Raw genomic sequence first — 18,725 nt, forward strand, 5'->3', positions numbered from 1 at the left:
TTCATACTGTTTACAGGAATCATACATTAATAGGATATAATGATAATAAATATTTATGCTCCAAACTATGGAGCATCTACATACATCAAACAAACCCTTCTCAATATTAAGAATCAAAAAGACCACAATATAATAATACTGGATGACTTTAACACACCCGTCATCACTGGATAGGTCATCCATACAAGAATTAAGTAAATAGTCTACAGAACCAAAAAATACAATTAATTGTATGGACCTAATAGACATCTATAGAATATTTCATCCATCAATGACTGAATTCACTCTGTTCTCAGCAGCACATGGAACATTTTCTAAAATAGACCATATTTTATGTTACAAAGCAAATATTAACAAATATAAAAATAGACTATAATACCTTGCTTTCTATCAAATCATAATGGAATGAAATTAGAAATCAACACTAAGATACAAATAGAATCACTCTAACATCTAGAAATTAAATACTACACTTTGGAATGATAACAGAAGAAATCGGGAGAGAAATTTTTAAAATGTATTTAAAAGTAAATGAGAATAGTGATACACCTTATCAACATCTCTGGACAGTATGAAGGTGGTTCTAAGAGGAGGATTCATAGGATTGAGTTAATATATTAAAAGAATAGAAAGATAGCAAATAAATAATCTAACATTATATCTCAAGGCCTTGGAAAAAGAAGAACAAACCAACAGCAAAATCAGAAGACAGGAAATAATTAAAATCAGAGCTAGTCAGTGGAATTGATATTTTTTAAAAATGCAAAAGATTGATGAAACAGTTGGTTTTCTGAAAGGCTAAACATAGTTGATAAACTACCTAGCCCAACTAACCCAGCTAACCAACTAACCAAAAAAGGGAAACACTCAAATTACCAAAATCCAAGATGAAAAAGGAAATATCCGTGACTGTACTGAAATCTAGAGAATCATCAGAAATTATTTTGAAAATTTATACTATAATAAACTAGAAAATTTTGAAAATATAGACAAATTAAGTTGAACCAGGAGAGTATAGAAAACTTTAAAACATCAATTTCAAGAAATGAAATTGAAGCAGCCATCAAAAACCTTCCAACAAAGGAAAGCCCAGGACCAATGATTCTCAATCAAGTTCTACCAGACCCTTAAGGAACAACTAATACCAATCCTCCTTATAATATTCCATGAAATTAAAAAGGAGGGAACTCTGCCAAACTTATTCTGTGAAGCCAATATCATCCTGTTACCAAAACCCAACAGACACATCAAGAAAAAAAAAAAAAAAAAAAAACTTCAGACCAATATTCTTAATGAACATAGATGCAATTTTTAAAAAATTTTTAGTTACAGAGGGACACAATAACTTTATTTTATTTATTTATTTTTATGTATTGCTGAGGATTAAACCCAGTGCCTCACATGTGCAGGCAAGTGCTCTACTGTTGAGGTACCACTCCAGCCCAAGATGCAAAAATTCTTATTAAATATTGGCAAATCACATCCAAAAATACACTAAAAAGATAGTGTACCATGATCAAGTAGGTTTTATCCCATGAATGCAAGGTTGTTTCAACATATGGAAACCAATACATGTAATTTAACACGTAAATAGACTTAAAGACAAAAATAACATGATTATCTCAGTAGGTACAGAAAAAGTGTTTGACAAAATACAGCATCCATTCATGTTTAAAACACTAGAAAAACTAGGGATAGAAGGAACTTATTTCCACATTGTAAAGGCTATATATGACAAACTCAAGGCCAACATTATTCTGAATGGAGAAAAACTGAAAGCATTTTTTTCTACAATCAGGAATAAGATAAGGATACCCACTTTTACCACTCCTATTCGACTTATTCCTTGAAACCAGTCAGAACATTTAGGCAAGAAAATTAAATTAAAGGGATATGAATACAAATAGAAAAGCTCAAATTTTCTGTTTGCCGATGACATGACCCTAAATTTAGAAGACCCAAAAACTCCACCAGAAGACTTCTAGAGCTCACAAATGAATTCAGCCAAGTGGCAGGATATAAAATCAATACCCATAAATCAATTGCATTCCTATACTCTGATGATGAATCTGCTGAAAAAGAAATTAGGAAAACTATTCCATTTGCAATAGCCTCAAAAAAACAAAGCAAACCCAAAACAATAAAAACTTGGGAATCATTCTAACAAAAGAGGTGAAGGATCTCTACAGTGAAAACTATGGAACACTAAAGAAAGAAATTGAAGAAGACACAAGATGGAGAGACCTCCCATCTTCTTGGATAGGCACAATTAAGATTGTCAAAATGCTGTATGACCAAAAGTGCTATACAGATTCAATGCAATTCCCATCAAAAGCCCACTGACATTCTTCACAGAAATAAAAAAAGCAGTCACAAAATTCATTTCGAAAAATAAGAGGCCCAGAATAGCCAAAGCAGTCCTTAGTGGGAAAAATAAAACAGGGGGCATCACAATACCAGTCCTGATATTATACTTCAGAGCTATAGTAACAAAAACAGCATGGTACTGGCATCAAATCAGGCATGAAGACCAATGGAGTAGAATAGAAGACAGAGAGACAAACCCCCAGAAATATAGTTATCTGATATCTGAAAAAGGTACCAAAAACATGTTGCAGAAAAGATAGCCTTTTAAAAAATGGTGCTGAGAAAACTGGTAATCCATGTGTAGTAGAATTAAAATTAACCTTTATCTCTCACCCTGCACAAAACTGAACTCGAAGTGGATCAAAGACCTAGGAATTATTCCAGAAACTCTCTACCTACTAGAAGAAAATATAGGCCCAACACTCATAAGGTGTAGGCTCAGGAATTAACTTCCTTAACAAGGCTTCTAAAGCACAGAAAGTAAAATAAAAAACCAACAAATGGGATGGCATCAAATTGAAAAGCTTTGTCATGACTAAGGAAGTAATCAATAGTATTAAGTGGGAACCTACAGAATGGAAGTAAATCTTTGCCACCTATAGCTCAGGGTGTTAATTTCCAGATATACCAAGAGGTCAAAACACACACACAAACACGCACACACACAATAAACGGGCAAAGGAACTAAATAGACACTTCTCAAAGGAAGAAATATGAGCAGTCAAGAAATATCTAAAAAAAAAAAAACATCTGTAGCAATTAGAAATGCAAATCAAAACCATCTCACTCTGGTCTAAATGGGAATTATCAAGAATAGAAGTAACGAAAAATGGTGAGGGTGTGGGGAAAAGGGTACACTCATACCTTGTTGGTGGGACTGAAAATTGGTGCAATCCCTCTGGAAAGCAGTATGGAGAGTCCTCAGAGAAACTAGAAAAGGAACCATTGTATGACCCAGTTATCCCACTCTTCAGTAAATACCCAAAGGATTTTAAATCAGCATACTACAGAGATGCAGCCACATCAATGTTTATAGCAGCACAATTCACAATAGCTAAGCTAGGAACCAACCTAGGTGTCCTTCAACAGAAGAATGGATAAGAAAAATGTGGCATATATACACAATGGAGTATTAACCATAAAGAAGAATGATTTGATGGCCTTTGTTGGTCAGTGTATGGGACTAGAGAGTATCATGCTAAGTGAAATAAGCCAGTCTCAAAAAGTCAAAGATTGAATGTTTTCTCTGTTATGCAGAAGCTAATCCAAAATAATGAGTGGGTAGGGGAGTTAAGAAAAAAAAAGAAAAAAGAAAGATTAGTGGAATAGACAAAGTGGAATGAAGCGGAGGCAGAAGGGATGGGATAGGAGAAGAGTGGAATGAATCTGGCCTAACTTTCCTGTGTGCATGTATGAGTACACCATAGTGACTCTCACCGTCATTTACATACACAAGACACTAATTAAAAAAAAAAAAAACTATAATAGCAGAAAGCACAGTAGAGTAGAGGAAAGGGAACAGAGGAAGGGGAAGGGGGGTCCAGGGGACTGAATTGCAACAAATTATATTCTATGCTTTCATAATTATGTCCAAAATGATCCTGATGTCATGTATAACTAAAAAGAACCAATAAAAAACAAAGAGTAAATTTAGAATAGGTTTTTGAGATTCTTTAAAAAATTGTAATGGCACTTGGTTGAAATTTTATTAAATTTGTAGATTAAGACTTTTTTGCTTTTATAATATCATCTTATCAAAGAATGTGATAAACTTCTTTGTTTATTGAGATCATCTTTTTTGTCTTTTTAATAGAGTTTATACTTTTCTCCACAGAGGGTTGTGTATCTTTGCCGAGCCAGTTTCTAGGTGCTTTATAGTCTTGTCACTAATGGGAATGGTATCCTTTTTTAGCGTTGTGGTTGTTTTTGGTGAGGGGCCTACCGGGGATTAAAGACAACCCTTTTATATTTTAACAGCATCATAACTGAAACATAATCATAGAACATAGTATGTGTTGTACAGATTCTTTTGAAATTATTATGCCTTTCTTATTTGGCATTGTATGTGATGATTTCTTGTGTATGTTCCATGTTCTCTTTGGGGAGACACAATCCTAAAGTCCAGAAACATTATTAACATATTAATTCAGTAGCTGGCATTTTATATTTACCATTAATGAAAATCTTTCTAATTACTTAAAATATTTCAAAAGCACCATTTAAATAACTGTGTAATAGTTTATGCAGTTAGAAAAACAGCCATCCATGAGTATATATTACATACTTCTCACTTTAACCTTTCTTTCTTTCTCTTTTTCTTTTTCTTTTTCTTTTTTTTTTTTTGGTGCAGTGCGGGATCAAACCCAGGGTCTCATGCTTGCTAGCAGGCAAACTAACTCCTAAGTCACACTCCTAGCTCTGTCTTTTGCCTTTTGTGCTGCCTTTTTATTTTTTGAGGGGTTGAGAAATGAGCCCAGGACTTCATGCATGTACTCTCAACACTGAGCTGTATATTTCCAGCTTGTACTGCCTTTAAATACCTTCGCATGGTAATTTTCTACCTAACTCTTACTAATTAAACATTGCTTTTCCTCAGGCTTCATATAGTCCATCTTAACATCCACCCTAAGGAATTCTTTCTATGCTTTATTGATAATTCCAAATTCAGATTTCTAGCTCAGAATGCCAGATGTGAATTTCATATTCTCTTTTAAAATATATATATATAGGGATATGGGAATAGTTCCAACCTGAATTTTTCTTTCTCCAATCCTAATCTGTTCCCTCATGTACTGGTGGACTCTTGGTGCATGATAATAGCATCCAAGTAATAAAAACACATGCTCTTATTACTCTTGTCAATTTTCTCCATGTCAAGTACTTTACCTAGTTTCTTAAGCCAGAAACCTGGGAGTTGTGCAAGTTTGCCAACATACCCCACTTTACCTTCTTTCTATATTAAGTTAGTCACAAAACCCAGTTAAAATACATGCCCAAAATAGTTTTTAAAGTATTCATCCCCCTTTCCTTGCAGGATTTTTTTTTTTCTCCCTGTACTGGGAATTGAACCCAGAGCCTTGCAAATGCTACAAAAGTTTTTTCTCTACCATTGTAATATATACCCAGAATTTTTTTTTAAACGGAGTCTTGCTAGTAAAATTTTGAGATTCTTGAACTTGAGATTCTTCTGCCTCAGTCTCCCAAGGATCTGTGATTACAGGCATGCACCACCACCCCTGCTTCTACTATAGGAACGAACAAATTTGAAACCTACAATTTATACTCCAGTGGAAAATTAAATGTGTTCAGGAATGAAGTTAAAACAGAACATCAGTGGGGTGACCACTACCCTGGAGAGGCTGAAATTGATGACCATTAATGTTTACATTTCTCTATTGTTGTCATTTTCAGCACTTGGTTAATTTGAGTTCGTTTGTTTGTTCCTGCCTTCCTTTCTTTTTTATCTTCCCCAGGAAAATATCTCTTGATGGAAGCCTAAATTGAACTTTATATAAATTTTAATAGACTATAGTGACTATAATCAGAGCTTGGTATACAAAAGTCACTTTTTTTTTTATACTTTCTTTCAATGTGATGTATTTGCTGTAACTGAGGTGGGACTCAAGTTTTTACCACTCCTCTCAATATTCTCCATGTCAAGTAACATAGACACATCAACTGTGTCTCCATTTACCACAGTCAATGTCTTCAACATACTTACAAAGACATGTTATAAACACTTACCAATGAGGACTCAGACAGGAAGGGCTCTCATGCAAGAAAATATACATCAGAAGTGTGCATGGGTTCAGTGGGTATGGATTTCTCCAGGGAGGTAGAGTTTCACTCTCCTTTGTGCCTGAATCTCATGAGCTATTGTCATCCTGCCCATGGTGTATGGGCAGGGTGTTTATTGTCTTCCTGTGTTCTGTCACTTGTTTTCCTGTGATTTGTCCAGCTATTGAACCATTTGTCTTTTTCCTCGAGACAACCCTAAATATTTATCCTTGTCTTCCTTTTGCTATAAAAATTGCAGTATTTTAGATCTAAAACTGGGCATGTTCATATCTACCTGATTGTAATTGCCCCCCCCCTTTTTTTAAAATCTATGTTTGTTTTCTTATTTAGCTAGCATGGGCCATGAATATGAGAGATATGTAATATGATATCTCTGTATTCACTGACATCATAAACTTAAACAGTTATTACTAATGACTATAGATTTGCTTGTCAATCCCATCTCCCATTATTTCAGTTGTCAGATAATACAGGGTTTCATAGGAAGTACAGATCATAGAAAGGTTTCAAATGGTGAAACATCTGTTTTAATTCTCATTTTGTGTAAGTTAACAGTGGCCTGGAAGAAACAGAAACATGTTGACACTTTTCAAAACATAGCAATGACCTTGTTCATCTTTTAATCATTTAAAAATACACAAAAGAAAAACATCAATGATATTTGTAGGCTATTAACACATAAAATTAAAATAGATAATTGCAAGTGAATGCTAGGACTGGAATTGGCTTGTGGTGTAGCACTTGTCTAATATGTTCAAGGCCCTGGGTTTGATCCCCAGCACTGAAAAAAGAAAAAAGAAAAAAGAAAAAATGCTAGCCCTAGGGTTTAAGCCCTAGGGTTTAATTGAAGAAAATGAAGTTTAAGACATAGAACGCAGCATAAAATTTACCCTTAGCCACTGCCTCTCTTGTATAAATTTAGTCATACTACTCAAGTATTTGGGTCTTGATTTATTTACAGGTAAAATTAGAGGTCTGAGCTAAACGATTTCTAAGATTTGTTGGGGCTCTAACACACTGAAGATCAAAAGAATTGGAGGGGCTGGGGATGTAACCCAGAGGTGGAGTGCTTGCCTAGTATGCACAAACCTCTTTCATCTCCAGCATTGGAAAAATGAACAAACAAAAAATACAGTAGTGCAATGTCACTGAGTTCTTTTACATATGTATTTATTTATTTAGCAGCATTGGACACTGAACCCATGACCTTGCATGTGCTAGGCAAGCACTCTATTGCTAAGCTAGACTTTCTTTTTTATTGTTTTATTTTATTTATTTTTCCTTTTTTTACTATTTTGAGACAGATTCTCATTAAGTTGCCAGGTTGGTCTCAAACTTATGATCCTCTTGACTCAGTTTCCTGAGCAGCTGGGAATACAGGCATAAGCCATTCCCACCCCAGGTCATCAATGAGTAATTTGATCCTAATACTGACAAAAAATTATTCATATGGGGGATCAATAAAAACAGAAAAGTTTTATGCATTATTAAGAATAATAAACAAAACTCCTCTGTGTCTCCATGGGAAAGTTTCTGTATTGAAAATTTCTGTTGCTATTTGGATACTATTATCTCAGGTAAACAGGGACAGAGCTGAAGACTGTCCCTGCTCTGTGTAGTCACCAGTTAGAAGCCTGTGCTGTTTCTGTTGTACAAGAGTGTGCCTCCTGGGTCTGTTTGCTGTGTTATCATTGTTGATTAAGGGAAGATAGCAAGCTTTCTTCATGATTGTATCCTCTGATGGGCCTGCGACATTCTTTAACATATGGTGGACTCCTGAATATTTGATTTTATTTTGTCTTAACTTTTTTTTCCCCCCTAATTCTACTAAAGATGTATAATTAAGGTAGTGTGTCCTAAACTGCTTTAAATATGTTCTTTCTTGGGCTTTAGTCATTGTAACTAGGTTGTTTGACCCTGCAGGGTGCAGACCACATGGTCTATTTCTTTTATATCTTAGTGCTGACTGTTGGTCAGAAGCTTTGCCCAGAGTTGCTGGCTGACTCAGAAGTAGAAAGTCCCTGGAATAAAAATGAGGAGAGCAGAGTGTGTGTCCAGTTTTGGCTCTACAACTTAACAGTCTTATGACCTTGGGCAGATGCTGGAACTGTCTCATTGCTCAGTTATTTTCATTGAAATTTGAAGATAAATCCTTGCTCTGCAGGGTCTGGGGATGTGGTTCAGTGGTAGACTGTGTGCTTAGTATGTCTAAGACCTGGGTTCCATCCTCAGCACCAAAAAGTTGAAATTAAAAAAATAAAAACATTCTTGGTCTGCATACTTAACAAAGCCGAAACTAGATTTAGAAATGCTTTTTACAATGTATAGTTCTATCTGTGTGAAATATTTTCTAAGTGGGATGTGGTGGCATACACCTGCAGTCCCAGCTTCTGAGGAGGGTGAGGTGAGAGGATCAATTGAGTTTATAAGTTCAAGACAAGCCTGGGTACTATAACCACATCTCACCTAAACAACAGTAAAAAAGATTTTCTATGTTTTCTAGTGTCAATGGGCACAGTCCCAGTAGAGTTCCAATGCAGGAGTGATTTTACTTCATTGCACAGAAGGATTGCTGAATTTGTTGTCATGATAAATGATTCTTCTTTTCCTGTAGCTATTTCCATATTTATCTAACTCTGGCTTTTGCTTATCAAGATAGGAGTACTTAAAGCTAGTGTACGACTGCAAAACTGAATTTACAGCTTTATGTTTTATTCACTATGATGTGGAAATACATGTGGAAAGCTTTAGAAAGGATTAGTACTGAAATAATAGCTGGACTTTAATAAGTTCCCTGATTGTCATTGAATTAATGTTATTTTTAACATGAATAAATTTAGTAAAACAAATAATACAAACTTTTTCTTAACTCAAATTAGGAATTCTAACAAGCAGGATCTTTTTTCTAATTTATTTTTATTGTAAACAAATGGGATATATGTTGTTTCTGTTTGTACATGGAGTAAAGGCATACCATTTGTGTAATCATACATTTACATAGGGTAATGGTGTTTGATTCATTCTGTTATATTTTCCTTCCCTCCCACCCCTCTTTTCCCTCCATACAGTCCCTCCTTCCTCCATTCTTGCCCCCTCCCACCCCCATGAAGTGTCATCATCCACTTATCAGCAAGATCATTCGTCCTTTGGTTTTTTAAGATTGGCTTATCTCACTCAGCATGATATTCTCCAATTTTATCCATTTGCCTGCAAATGCCATAATTTTATTATTCTTTATGGCTGAGTAATATTCCATTGTATATATATATACCACAGTTTCCTTATCCACTGATCAATTGAAGGACATCTAGGTTGGTTCCACAATCTGGCTATTGTGAATTGAGCAGCTATGAACATTGATGTGGCTGCATCTCTGTAGTATGCTGGTTTTAAGTCCTTTGGGTATAGGCCAAGGAGTGGGATAGCTGGATCAAATGATGGGTACATTCCAAGCTTTCTGAGGAATCTGCTTTCCACAGTAGCTGCACTAATTTGCAACCCCATCAGCAATGTATGAGTGTACCTTTTTCCCCACATCTCACCAACACCTATTGTTGCTTGTATTCTTGATAATTTCCATTCTAATTGGGGCGAGATGGAATCTTAGGGTAGTTTTGATTTGCATTTCTCTTTTTATAAGAGATGTTGAACATTTTTTCATATATCTGTTGATTGCTTGTACATCTTCTTCTGTGACGTGTCTGTTCATTTCCTTAGCCCATTTGTTGATTGGGTTATTTGTATTCTTGGTGTAGAGTTTTTTGAGTTCTTTATAGATTCTGGAAATTAGTGCTCTATCGGAAGTATGAGTGGCAAAGATTTTTCTCCCACTCTGTAGGCTCTCTCTTCGCATTGCTGATAGTTTCCTTTGCTGAGAGAAAGCTTTTTAGTTTGAGCCTGTCCCAGTTATTGAATCTTGCTTTTATTTCTTGTGCTGTGAGAGTCCTATTAAGGAAGTCTGATTCTAGGCCGACGTGTTGAAGATTTGGACCTCCATTTTCTTCTATAAGATGCAGGGTCTCTGGTCTGATTCCGAGGTCCTTGATCCATTTTGAGTTGAGTTTTGTGCACGGTGAGAGATAGGGGTTTAGTTTCATTCTGTTGCATATGTATTTCCAGTTTTCCCAGTACCATTTGTTGAAGAGGCTATCTTTTCTCCATTGCATATTTTTGGTACCTTTGTCTAGTATGAGAAAATTGTATTTATTTGGGTTTGTGTCCATGTCCTCTATTCTGTACCATTGATCTACCTGTCTATTTTGGTACCAATACCATGCTGTTTTTGTTACTATTGCTTTGTAGTATAGTTGAAGATGTGGTATTGTGATACCCCCTGCTTCACTCTTCCTGCTAAGGATTGCTTTAGGTATTCTGGGTTTCTTATTCTTCCAGATGAATTTCATGATTGCTTGCTCTATTTCTGTAAGGTACGTCATTGGGATTTTAATTGGAATTGCATTGAATCTGTATAGCAGTTTTGGTAGTATGGCATTTTGACCATATTAATTCTGCCTATCCAAGAACATGGGAGATCTTTCCATCTTCTAAGATTTTCTTTAATTTCTTTCTTTAGTGTTCTGTAGTTCTCATTGTAGAGGTCTTTCATCTCTTTTGTAAGATTGATTCCCAAGTATTTTATTTTTTTCGAGGCTATCGTGAATGGGGTTGTTTTCCTAACTTCTCTTTCTGATGATTCATCACTTTTGTATAAAAATGCATTAGATTTATCAGCATTGATCTTACAACCTGCTACTTTACTGAATTCACTTAAGGGTTCTAAAAGTTTTCTGGTGGAATTTCCTGGTTCTTGTAAATATATAATCATGTCATCAGCCAGTAGGGATAGTTTGAGTTACAAGCAGGATCTTAAATATTGCCATGTTGAAAATCTATTAAACTTTCTAAAAACCTATAAAAAAGAAAAAAAAAAGTCTACTGAATGTAAAACAAACAAAAAATCTTAGTAGATTAAGATAGTTTAGCCTGCGATTACTTCTTATCAAACTTGTTCAAATTCTTTTAGACCCATCTTATGATTTCCTTCCTTTAAGTTGGAGCAAAATTTATTTACCACATTTATAAATACAGAGCATTTGATGTATATCCTGACAACAATAATAATGATGGCCTTTTATGACCTTTATGTGATGCTCGTTAACAAAAATTGTTTTAACTGTTTTGTCCCATCATTCCAGATGTGGAACACCTATAAAAGCTTATAGTATATAATGTATAATTATATAATATCTTACAAAGTATAATATTATGTATGAATATAATAATACATATAGCTCTAGATTATAATTTCCAACCTATTTCAGTGCATCTGTGTCAATTTTGTTTAAATTGAAAGCTTGGAACTTAATGGGATAATTCTCAGAACCCTAGGAGGTAATGAGAATGATAATTTTCTGTTCAGAGATGAAGAAACAGGGTTGAGGCTATAACTAAGTGGTAGAGTGCCTGCTTACCATGTTTGAAGTGCTGGATTCATCCATAGCAGAGAAAAAAAAAAAAAAAAAAAAAAAAGAAAGAAAGAAAGAAAGAAAGAAAGAAAGAAAGAAAGAAAGAAAGAAAGAAAAAAGAAAAAAGATAAAGTTGGGTAGGGGGTGAGGAAACTGATTTAAGGGAGGCTGGGTAACTTGTCCAAGGCTATAGCATAATAAATGGTAGCATGGTGATTGAAAACCAGGCAGTGGCTTCTACAGCTTAAGCTCATAGCTGCTTCCTCCCTTGGATACATTTCTTGAAGTCTAGTGATAGAGTCCATGAATTTTTAGTGGAAAAATGGAGCATAAAATACAGAAAAAATTATTTTCTAAAAAACAAAAAAAGACCAGGTGCAGTGTCCCACAACCATAGTCCCCGCAATTAGGAGGCTGAGACAGAAGTATGGCAAGTTCAAGGACAGCCTCAGCAACTTAGTAAGGCCCTAAGCAATTTAGGGAGATTCTGTTTCAAAATAAAAAAATAAAAAGGGCTGGGTTCAATCCCCAATATAAAATTAAATTAAATTAAATTGAAATAAAAATAATTGTTCATAGGTATACTTTTCTGGATTTTATCAGACTACCCATTATATATGTAATATGTGAGGTACATAATAAATAGTATGGACCTTTCCTAGAGACAGTGTGACATTGGACCTAATATCCTGGTCCTGCATTTCCTGATTTATAAAATGATAGAGGCTAGTTTGAAGGACAGGAAAAGTGCCCTTCCCACTGGGTCACTTGTTTAGGTGGAAAAAAAAAGAAGGGAGGAAAAAGTGGGAGCCTGGCAAACTGCCCCTTTCCTGCCTTTGACTTTGTATAGTTTTGCATTCACCAAAAATACTGACAAAGTTTACAACAATCTAGCAATAGAAGATGGTGTTATTGCCCTTTGAGAATTTTCTGAAGGTTTAGTGTTATCATGATGCCAGGGGAGTGCTCCCCAGGCAGTGGTGGGGCCTAGTTCTTCCTGGATGTGTGACCTCCTTTTTTCCTTAATAAATAAGGCTGGACCATTGGGTACTCCTGAGGGACCTCCTTGGCTGCTACTGTGGCCTTGGCCCTCAGGACTACAGAGCAGGTGCCACCCTTACAAGCTCTCCTGAGACATGGGTGCTGTAACTACAAAGCTGCTCTCCCCACCCTTTCCGCTGCAGCCATTTCCCTGCCTCCCAACTACTGTCAGTCTGTGAACATCCAAGCTAGCTATTGGTTCATCAGTCAGCTTGCAAGTATCCTTCTTCGTTATTGGTCCCGTTAGCCCGGCGGAATTCAACTGCTTCATGGTAGCTACCCTGCCATCTTTTCTCATGCTTCTCTCTCTCCTCCTCACTTTCTCTCTCCTCCTCGCTTTTCTACTCTCTCTTGCATGTCTTGTGTGTCTCTCCATTCTTCTCCACTGGTCAAATGATATTTCCTGGAAAGAAAGGGAATTCAGTGTCATATAGCTGAAGAACAAATCCTAGGGAAAAACTTCACATTCCTACCACAAACATTGTATCCTTTTGATTCTTTATTTTCTTTTTTTTCCCCTCTTTTTGCGATACTGGGGATTGAACCCAGGTAGACATTTTTTTACCACTGAGCTACATCTCCAGCTTTTTTTTTTTTTTTTTTAACTTTGAGATAGGATTAGGATTTCCCTAAATTGATCAGGCTGGCCTTAAACTTTGATCTTCCTACCTCAGCCATCTGAGAAGCCGGAATTATAGGCACGTACACATCTTCCTGGTCCATTAAATATTTTTAATCTTAAGATTTAAGATATTTTATTATGAAAACTTAAAAATATACATGTGTAGTGTATATATATTAAAGTTGGGCTGACCAGGAATGAGGAGTGAGGTAGTCAGTGTAGATAATTCCTGCTAATAGTTTTTATGTGAAGCAAGACAAGTAATGGGACATTGGCTTATAGTGGGGAGTGATGTAAGCTCAAAGAATTTGCATGTGTGTACATTCAAGTACATGCTGAGGATCAAACCCAGGGCCAAACACATGCTAGCAAGCACTGTACCATTGAGTTACATTTCCAGCCTGGGATTTGCTTTAATGCATGTTTATGTGATACTTGGAATGTACACTAAAAAGGGAGGTGTTCCAGAATAGAGGAGAGGTAGATAAAGAAGTGCAGTTTTGAGCATGCAATAAGGAGTTACATCTAGAACATGGGAAGAACTTGCTTTTGTTCACTGCTGGATTTGTCTGCACAGTAAGGAAGAAGAAAAGATGGGTTACAGGTGCTTTCATGTACTTGCAATTTGTCTCAGATTCTTCCATTTTTCTCAAATTATTTGAGAAGATCATTTCATCTTTGGAAAGAGTGGGTTGGCAGGGAGGAGAATGTATGAAATTCTATGGAAGGGTAGAAGTTTAGATGAGAATGTAGAATAGTATTGTTGCTGAAAGCTTTGTCCTTGTCCCCAAGGCCAACCCAATAATGAGGACACAGTTTTGAATAAAAGGAAGAAGAAGGTATATTATTTGCTAGCAAAGGAGAAACACAGGGGACTCTTGTCCCAAAGACTGTGTTTCTGCCCATCAGTAGGAACAGGGGACTTTTAAAGAGGTGACTCAAATGTTGTATTCCATATGTTCTCTGTTGGAGTTGTAATTCCCTTGTTAATTTGGGAGTTAGTCATTTCTGAGATCTTCCGGTTTCATCCCTAAAATCTGAATTACTTTGTTCCTATGGTGGGTGTGTACTCAGGGACAGATACTCTGCCTAGTATGGGGAAAAAAGATCATCCTGTTTGCCCTGAGATTAGGGAAGGGGAGAGATTAGGGAGGAGCAAGGAGAGAGGTAAAGAAGGAAACATCCATTTTAAAAACAAGTTGCAGTGGCAGAGCAGCAAGGGTTATATTCAAAGCATAAAGTGGATCATTGTTATGGTATTGTACTTAATTGAGATTTTTTGTTTGGTTTTGGTACTAGGTTGAATTGAGGGGTGTTTTACCACTGAGCTACATTGGCAGTACTTTTTATTTTTTATTTTGAGACAGGATCTTGCTAAGTTGCTTTCTGTCCAGGAAATATAATTTTACGAGTGGAGAACAATGGAGAGACACACAAACTTCTGTTTCTTTTCAAGAAATTGATGACTGAGGATTTAATGGAGACACAATCTCCTACTAAACAGGATGCACTGAATCTAAACTGTGGAGAATGAATTGGTTTTCTAAACCAAACCTTACTTAGTTCTCTGAAGTTCTGGGCCCAGGGCTGAGATTACATGGGGCTTTTATAAGAAATTTGACATGAGTTTTTAACTGTTACAGTGGTGGTGAGTTTGAATTCTTGGCCTGTGTGACCAAGTCCATGCACAGAATTTAGAATAAGTAGTTCACAGGTGTAGAACAATGATAGTAAAACACTTGCCAGTGTTGTCTGGAAGTGGCCTTCACCGCAGGTAGCCGTAACTCAAGATAACTTGAGTTTACCTCCCTAAGAGCTATATTTATAAGAACTAAGCCTATGAGATTATAGTTTAGATAGCAGTTAGTTGACCTAGCAATTAAGTGATGTAGCTACATTTCTACAGAGTTTAGAAAGTTACAAAATATAAGAAGAAACTTTTTCACAGGCATCTCTTGCATCTCTGGCCTTGAAAGCCTGACACAGGGCTTATATTATATTTCCATAGGAAGTATTCAGACTCCTAGAGACAGCTATTTACAATCCAATAGGTAGGGACCTGACCACATGGTTAATTAGTTTCCCTGTAGAAAGACTGATGGGGGAGAATTAACCCTTTCCCATGCCATTGGTTCTTTATCATAATGTTCTTATAATTTCATCTTACAATCAGGTCTGCTTTCTCCATCAAATACAGGCAAGGCATGCATATTTTACATCATTTTGTTTCTCAGGGCAGGCAAAGAGAAGGTGGCTTGGTACAGTGAAACAACTTGTGGTTTTATAAGGCAAGTGTGATGGAAATAATGAATGAGGAAACTAAGTGCTTGCAGGATTTAATTATAGTATAGTAGTTGGGATTTAAGGAGATCAGTAAAGGCAGAACATGAGCAATGTGTCATGTGACAATAGTAGGGGCAACTCCTTCAGGGTCAGCAGTCATAGGGATGACTGGTTCAAGGTTCATGGAGAGAATGGAGCTGTCAAAGGGATTAACAGTTTAAGAAGGTAGTGGTCAAGAATTAGAGGTTCCATATAAATTGTACATATATTAATTTGTTGATGTTAAAATGTAATTGGTTATCCCCTCTTTGCCAGACACTCCTTGAGGTCCTGGGTAAATGTGGTAAACAAATAGTAAAGTCTGCTGAAATGGAGCGTACCTTTCACTAGAAGACAGACCAGACTTGCCTAAATTCAAGGGCTAACCTCTCTGAAGAAGAGTAAGGTGAATAGTGGAAAAAGAGTGACAGAATGCACTTTTAGAAAGGGTGGTCAGGAAGTTCTCTCAGTGGAAGTGACAGTGGAGGAGAGACCTGCATGAGATGAGTGAGTGAGTCCTTCAGATACCCCAGGGAAGAGTTTTCTGCCTGCAAGAGGGGAGTGAGCTCAGTGTGCCCAAGGAAGAGGGGAAAAGGCCATGGGCAAGGGCAAAAGGAGGGAGGAGAAAGGCGAGAGGTGGGGAAGGACTTGGAGAGGAGTTAGCTTTCACTCTGAGGGCAGTGGGAAGCCACTGGAGGGTTTGCAGTGAGCTTTGGAATTGATATGGAGGTGATAGAGTTCCTGATGATGAACAGTTTGAGGGTGTGATATGGGAATGGTTCACTGTTTGGGAGTAGAGGAAATACTGGCTGGAGGCAGGGAATCAAGGTTTCAGATGAAGTATCTACCTGGTCATTGGTGTGTTTTCCTTGTGTGTCAAAACTGCTGGTAATGAAGACAGGGACAGAGATGGAAAGTAGGAGTGATTTAGGAGATGAAGTGCAGTATTTAATCAATGGTGTGGAAGGAAATTATAATAAGTTGGTGAATGACAGGAAGATAGGGACAGCAGGTGTTAGCCAGTGGCAGGAGTTTTCAAAGGAGCTGAGAGTTTTGAAGCAGAATTAATCATCAGAAAGTGTGGGAATCAAGAAATTTACCCTCCTACTTCCTGTCCCTTAAGTATGTGGGATTTGAAATAAATTGCTTTCATCTGAGAGGATGCCGGACCCAGAAATTCTCAAGGGGCAGCCAGGTTACTGTTAATGTAAGACCATGAAGTTTCTCTTTAAAAGAGGTTAGAGCAAGGTCAGTGTGTTGTTCCTGGGCATATTTGGCTGGAGACACTTTGAGCTGTTGCAACAGGAGTTGGGTGGTTGTACTGCTTGCATCTAGTGGTAATGCTGCTACATGCACAGGGCAGGAGCACTCATCCACAGCACAGAATCATCTGGTTCAAGGTATTAAGTGTCCTGGTGGGAAAACCCTTGATAAAGGAAATATAGGGTATTTTCTCATCATAGCACTGGGGTTTCAGTAGTTCTTATTTCCCTCCTATTGTTCCATGACCCTTTGATATGTACATACACATTCACTCACACATATGCAAGATCCTCTTGCCCTTATTATTATTATTTTTATCTCATACTGTGTCAACTTTGTCAGAAAGAACTATGGTAGTCTTAGGTGTGTTTTCACTCATTCTGTAATGTGTGTACAGTGTGTTACAGAGGATACCCACCCATGGCCCCAAGTGACTGTGAGGTTTGGAGCCACCAGTTCTTGTGATCCAAAGGAAAAATTTCATGCACGTTGCCCAGAGTAACAAGCAGGACTTTATTAGAAACAGTGAGAAGAGAATAATTTATGGTATAGGGACTACATAGACTGCTTCCAGAGAAGACTGTGTAGCTCTTACAGAGCCTCGGGTATTTAAGGGTTTGGGGTTTCTCTGTCTTTGTCCTAGTTTTACATTCTCCCTGCTCCCCGCGCCCCCCCCCCCAAGTGGTTTGTTACCCTTTGTATAGTCCTCAGGGAATTTCCTTTGTGAGGGTCTTGAAGACCTAGTCCCCAGGGGGAGGGTGTTGAAGACCTGGTCGTAGGGAGTGGGTATGACATGATCTTAAAACAATAGCTCCTTTAAGGGGTTGTAATTAACTATGACTGGGGGAGGTTTAGTTTTGATAATTTCCCAGTTACTCCCAGTCTTGTGACCTATGAACTCTTTAATGTACATGTCTGATATCCTTCCTGAAATTTGTAGCCTTTCACTCCTCTCCCCTCCTCTAATACAATGGATATATTTTTATGATAATCTCTTGAGAATTGAGGGGTGTGATATCCTAGGTCTTTAGTATCAGTTAGGTACAGGCAAACTTATGTTCTGTAGGGAAGTGCTTTGTCACTCCAATTTGGTTTTTTTTTTTTTTGGCCAGGGATTGAACCTAGGGATTTCTGCATGGTAAGCATGTGATTTACCATGGAGCAACATCCCCAGACCCACTACACGGTTAAAGGCAGCTTTTCAGATTAGTTTTGTTTTACAGGCAGAAATAGGGAGAGGTATAAAATTGTATAATTTTTGTGTTGACAGAATCATACATTTATGTTTGAAATTTATTACTACATAGTTATAATTTAGTTATGACTAAAGTACAAATTTCAGCCTGGTTTTTTGTACAATCCTAAGCAAGAATCATTTTTTAAATTTGTAAAGCTGTTTTCAAACAACCAAACCAAAGAAGCTGGACTTGGTGGCACTCTCCTATAATCCCAATTACTTGGAGCCTGAGGCAGGAGGATTGCAAGTTTGAGGTCAGCCTGAGTAATTTATTGAGAACCTGTCTCAAAATTAAAAAAAAAAAAAAAAAAAAAAAAAAGGCCTGTGGATTTAACTAAGTGGTAGGGTACCCCTGGGTTCAATCCCTAGTATCAAAACAAAAACATAAACAAAAAATCCAAACCAGAGAAGAATTTGAAAGAATGCAACAGCGACCTTATGTTTCTCTCAAAACCAAAAATATTTACTATTTGGCCCTTTATGGAAATAATTTGATGATACAGATAGAGGTTTCTAGTTCTTATTACTGGAATTAAGCTCTGGCTGCTTGATTCACAACCAGCCAATTAAGTTGAGAGACAGGGTATTGAGGCAAGGAAATAGATGTTAT

At 36.9% G+C, this 18,725-nt stretch overlaps 1 protein-coding gene across 6 annotated transcripts in view; it reads left to right on the forward strand.

Annotated features, from left to right (window-relative positions):
* Nucleotides 1-18,725, forward strand: part of FMN2 (formin 2) — a 361,252-nt gene that overhangs the window by 21,062 nt on the left and 321,465 nt on the right. The window lies entirely within an intron of this gene.

Source organism: Sciurus vulgaris (assembly GCF_902686455.1).
Source record: "Sciurus vulgaris genome assembly, chromosome: 12".
NCBI classification, from domain to species: Eukaryota; Metazoa; Chordata; class Mammalia; order Rodentia; family Sciuridae; genus Sciurus; species Sciurus vulgaris.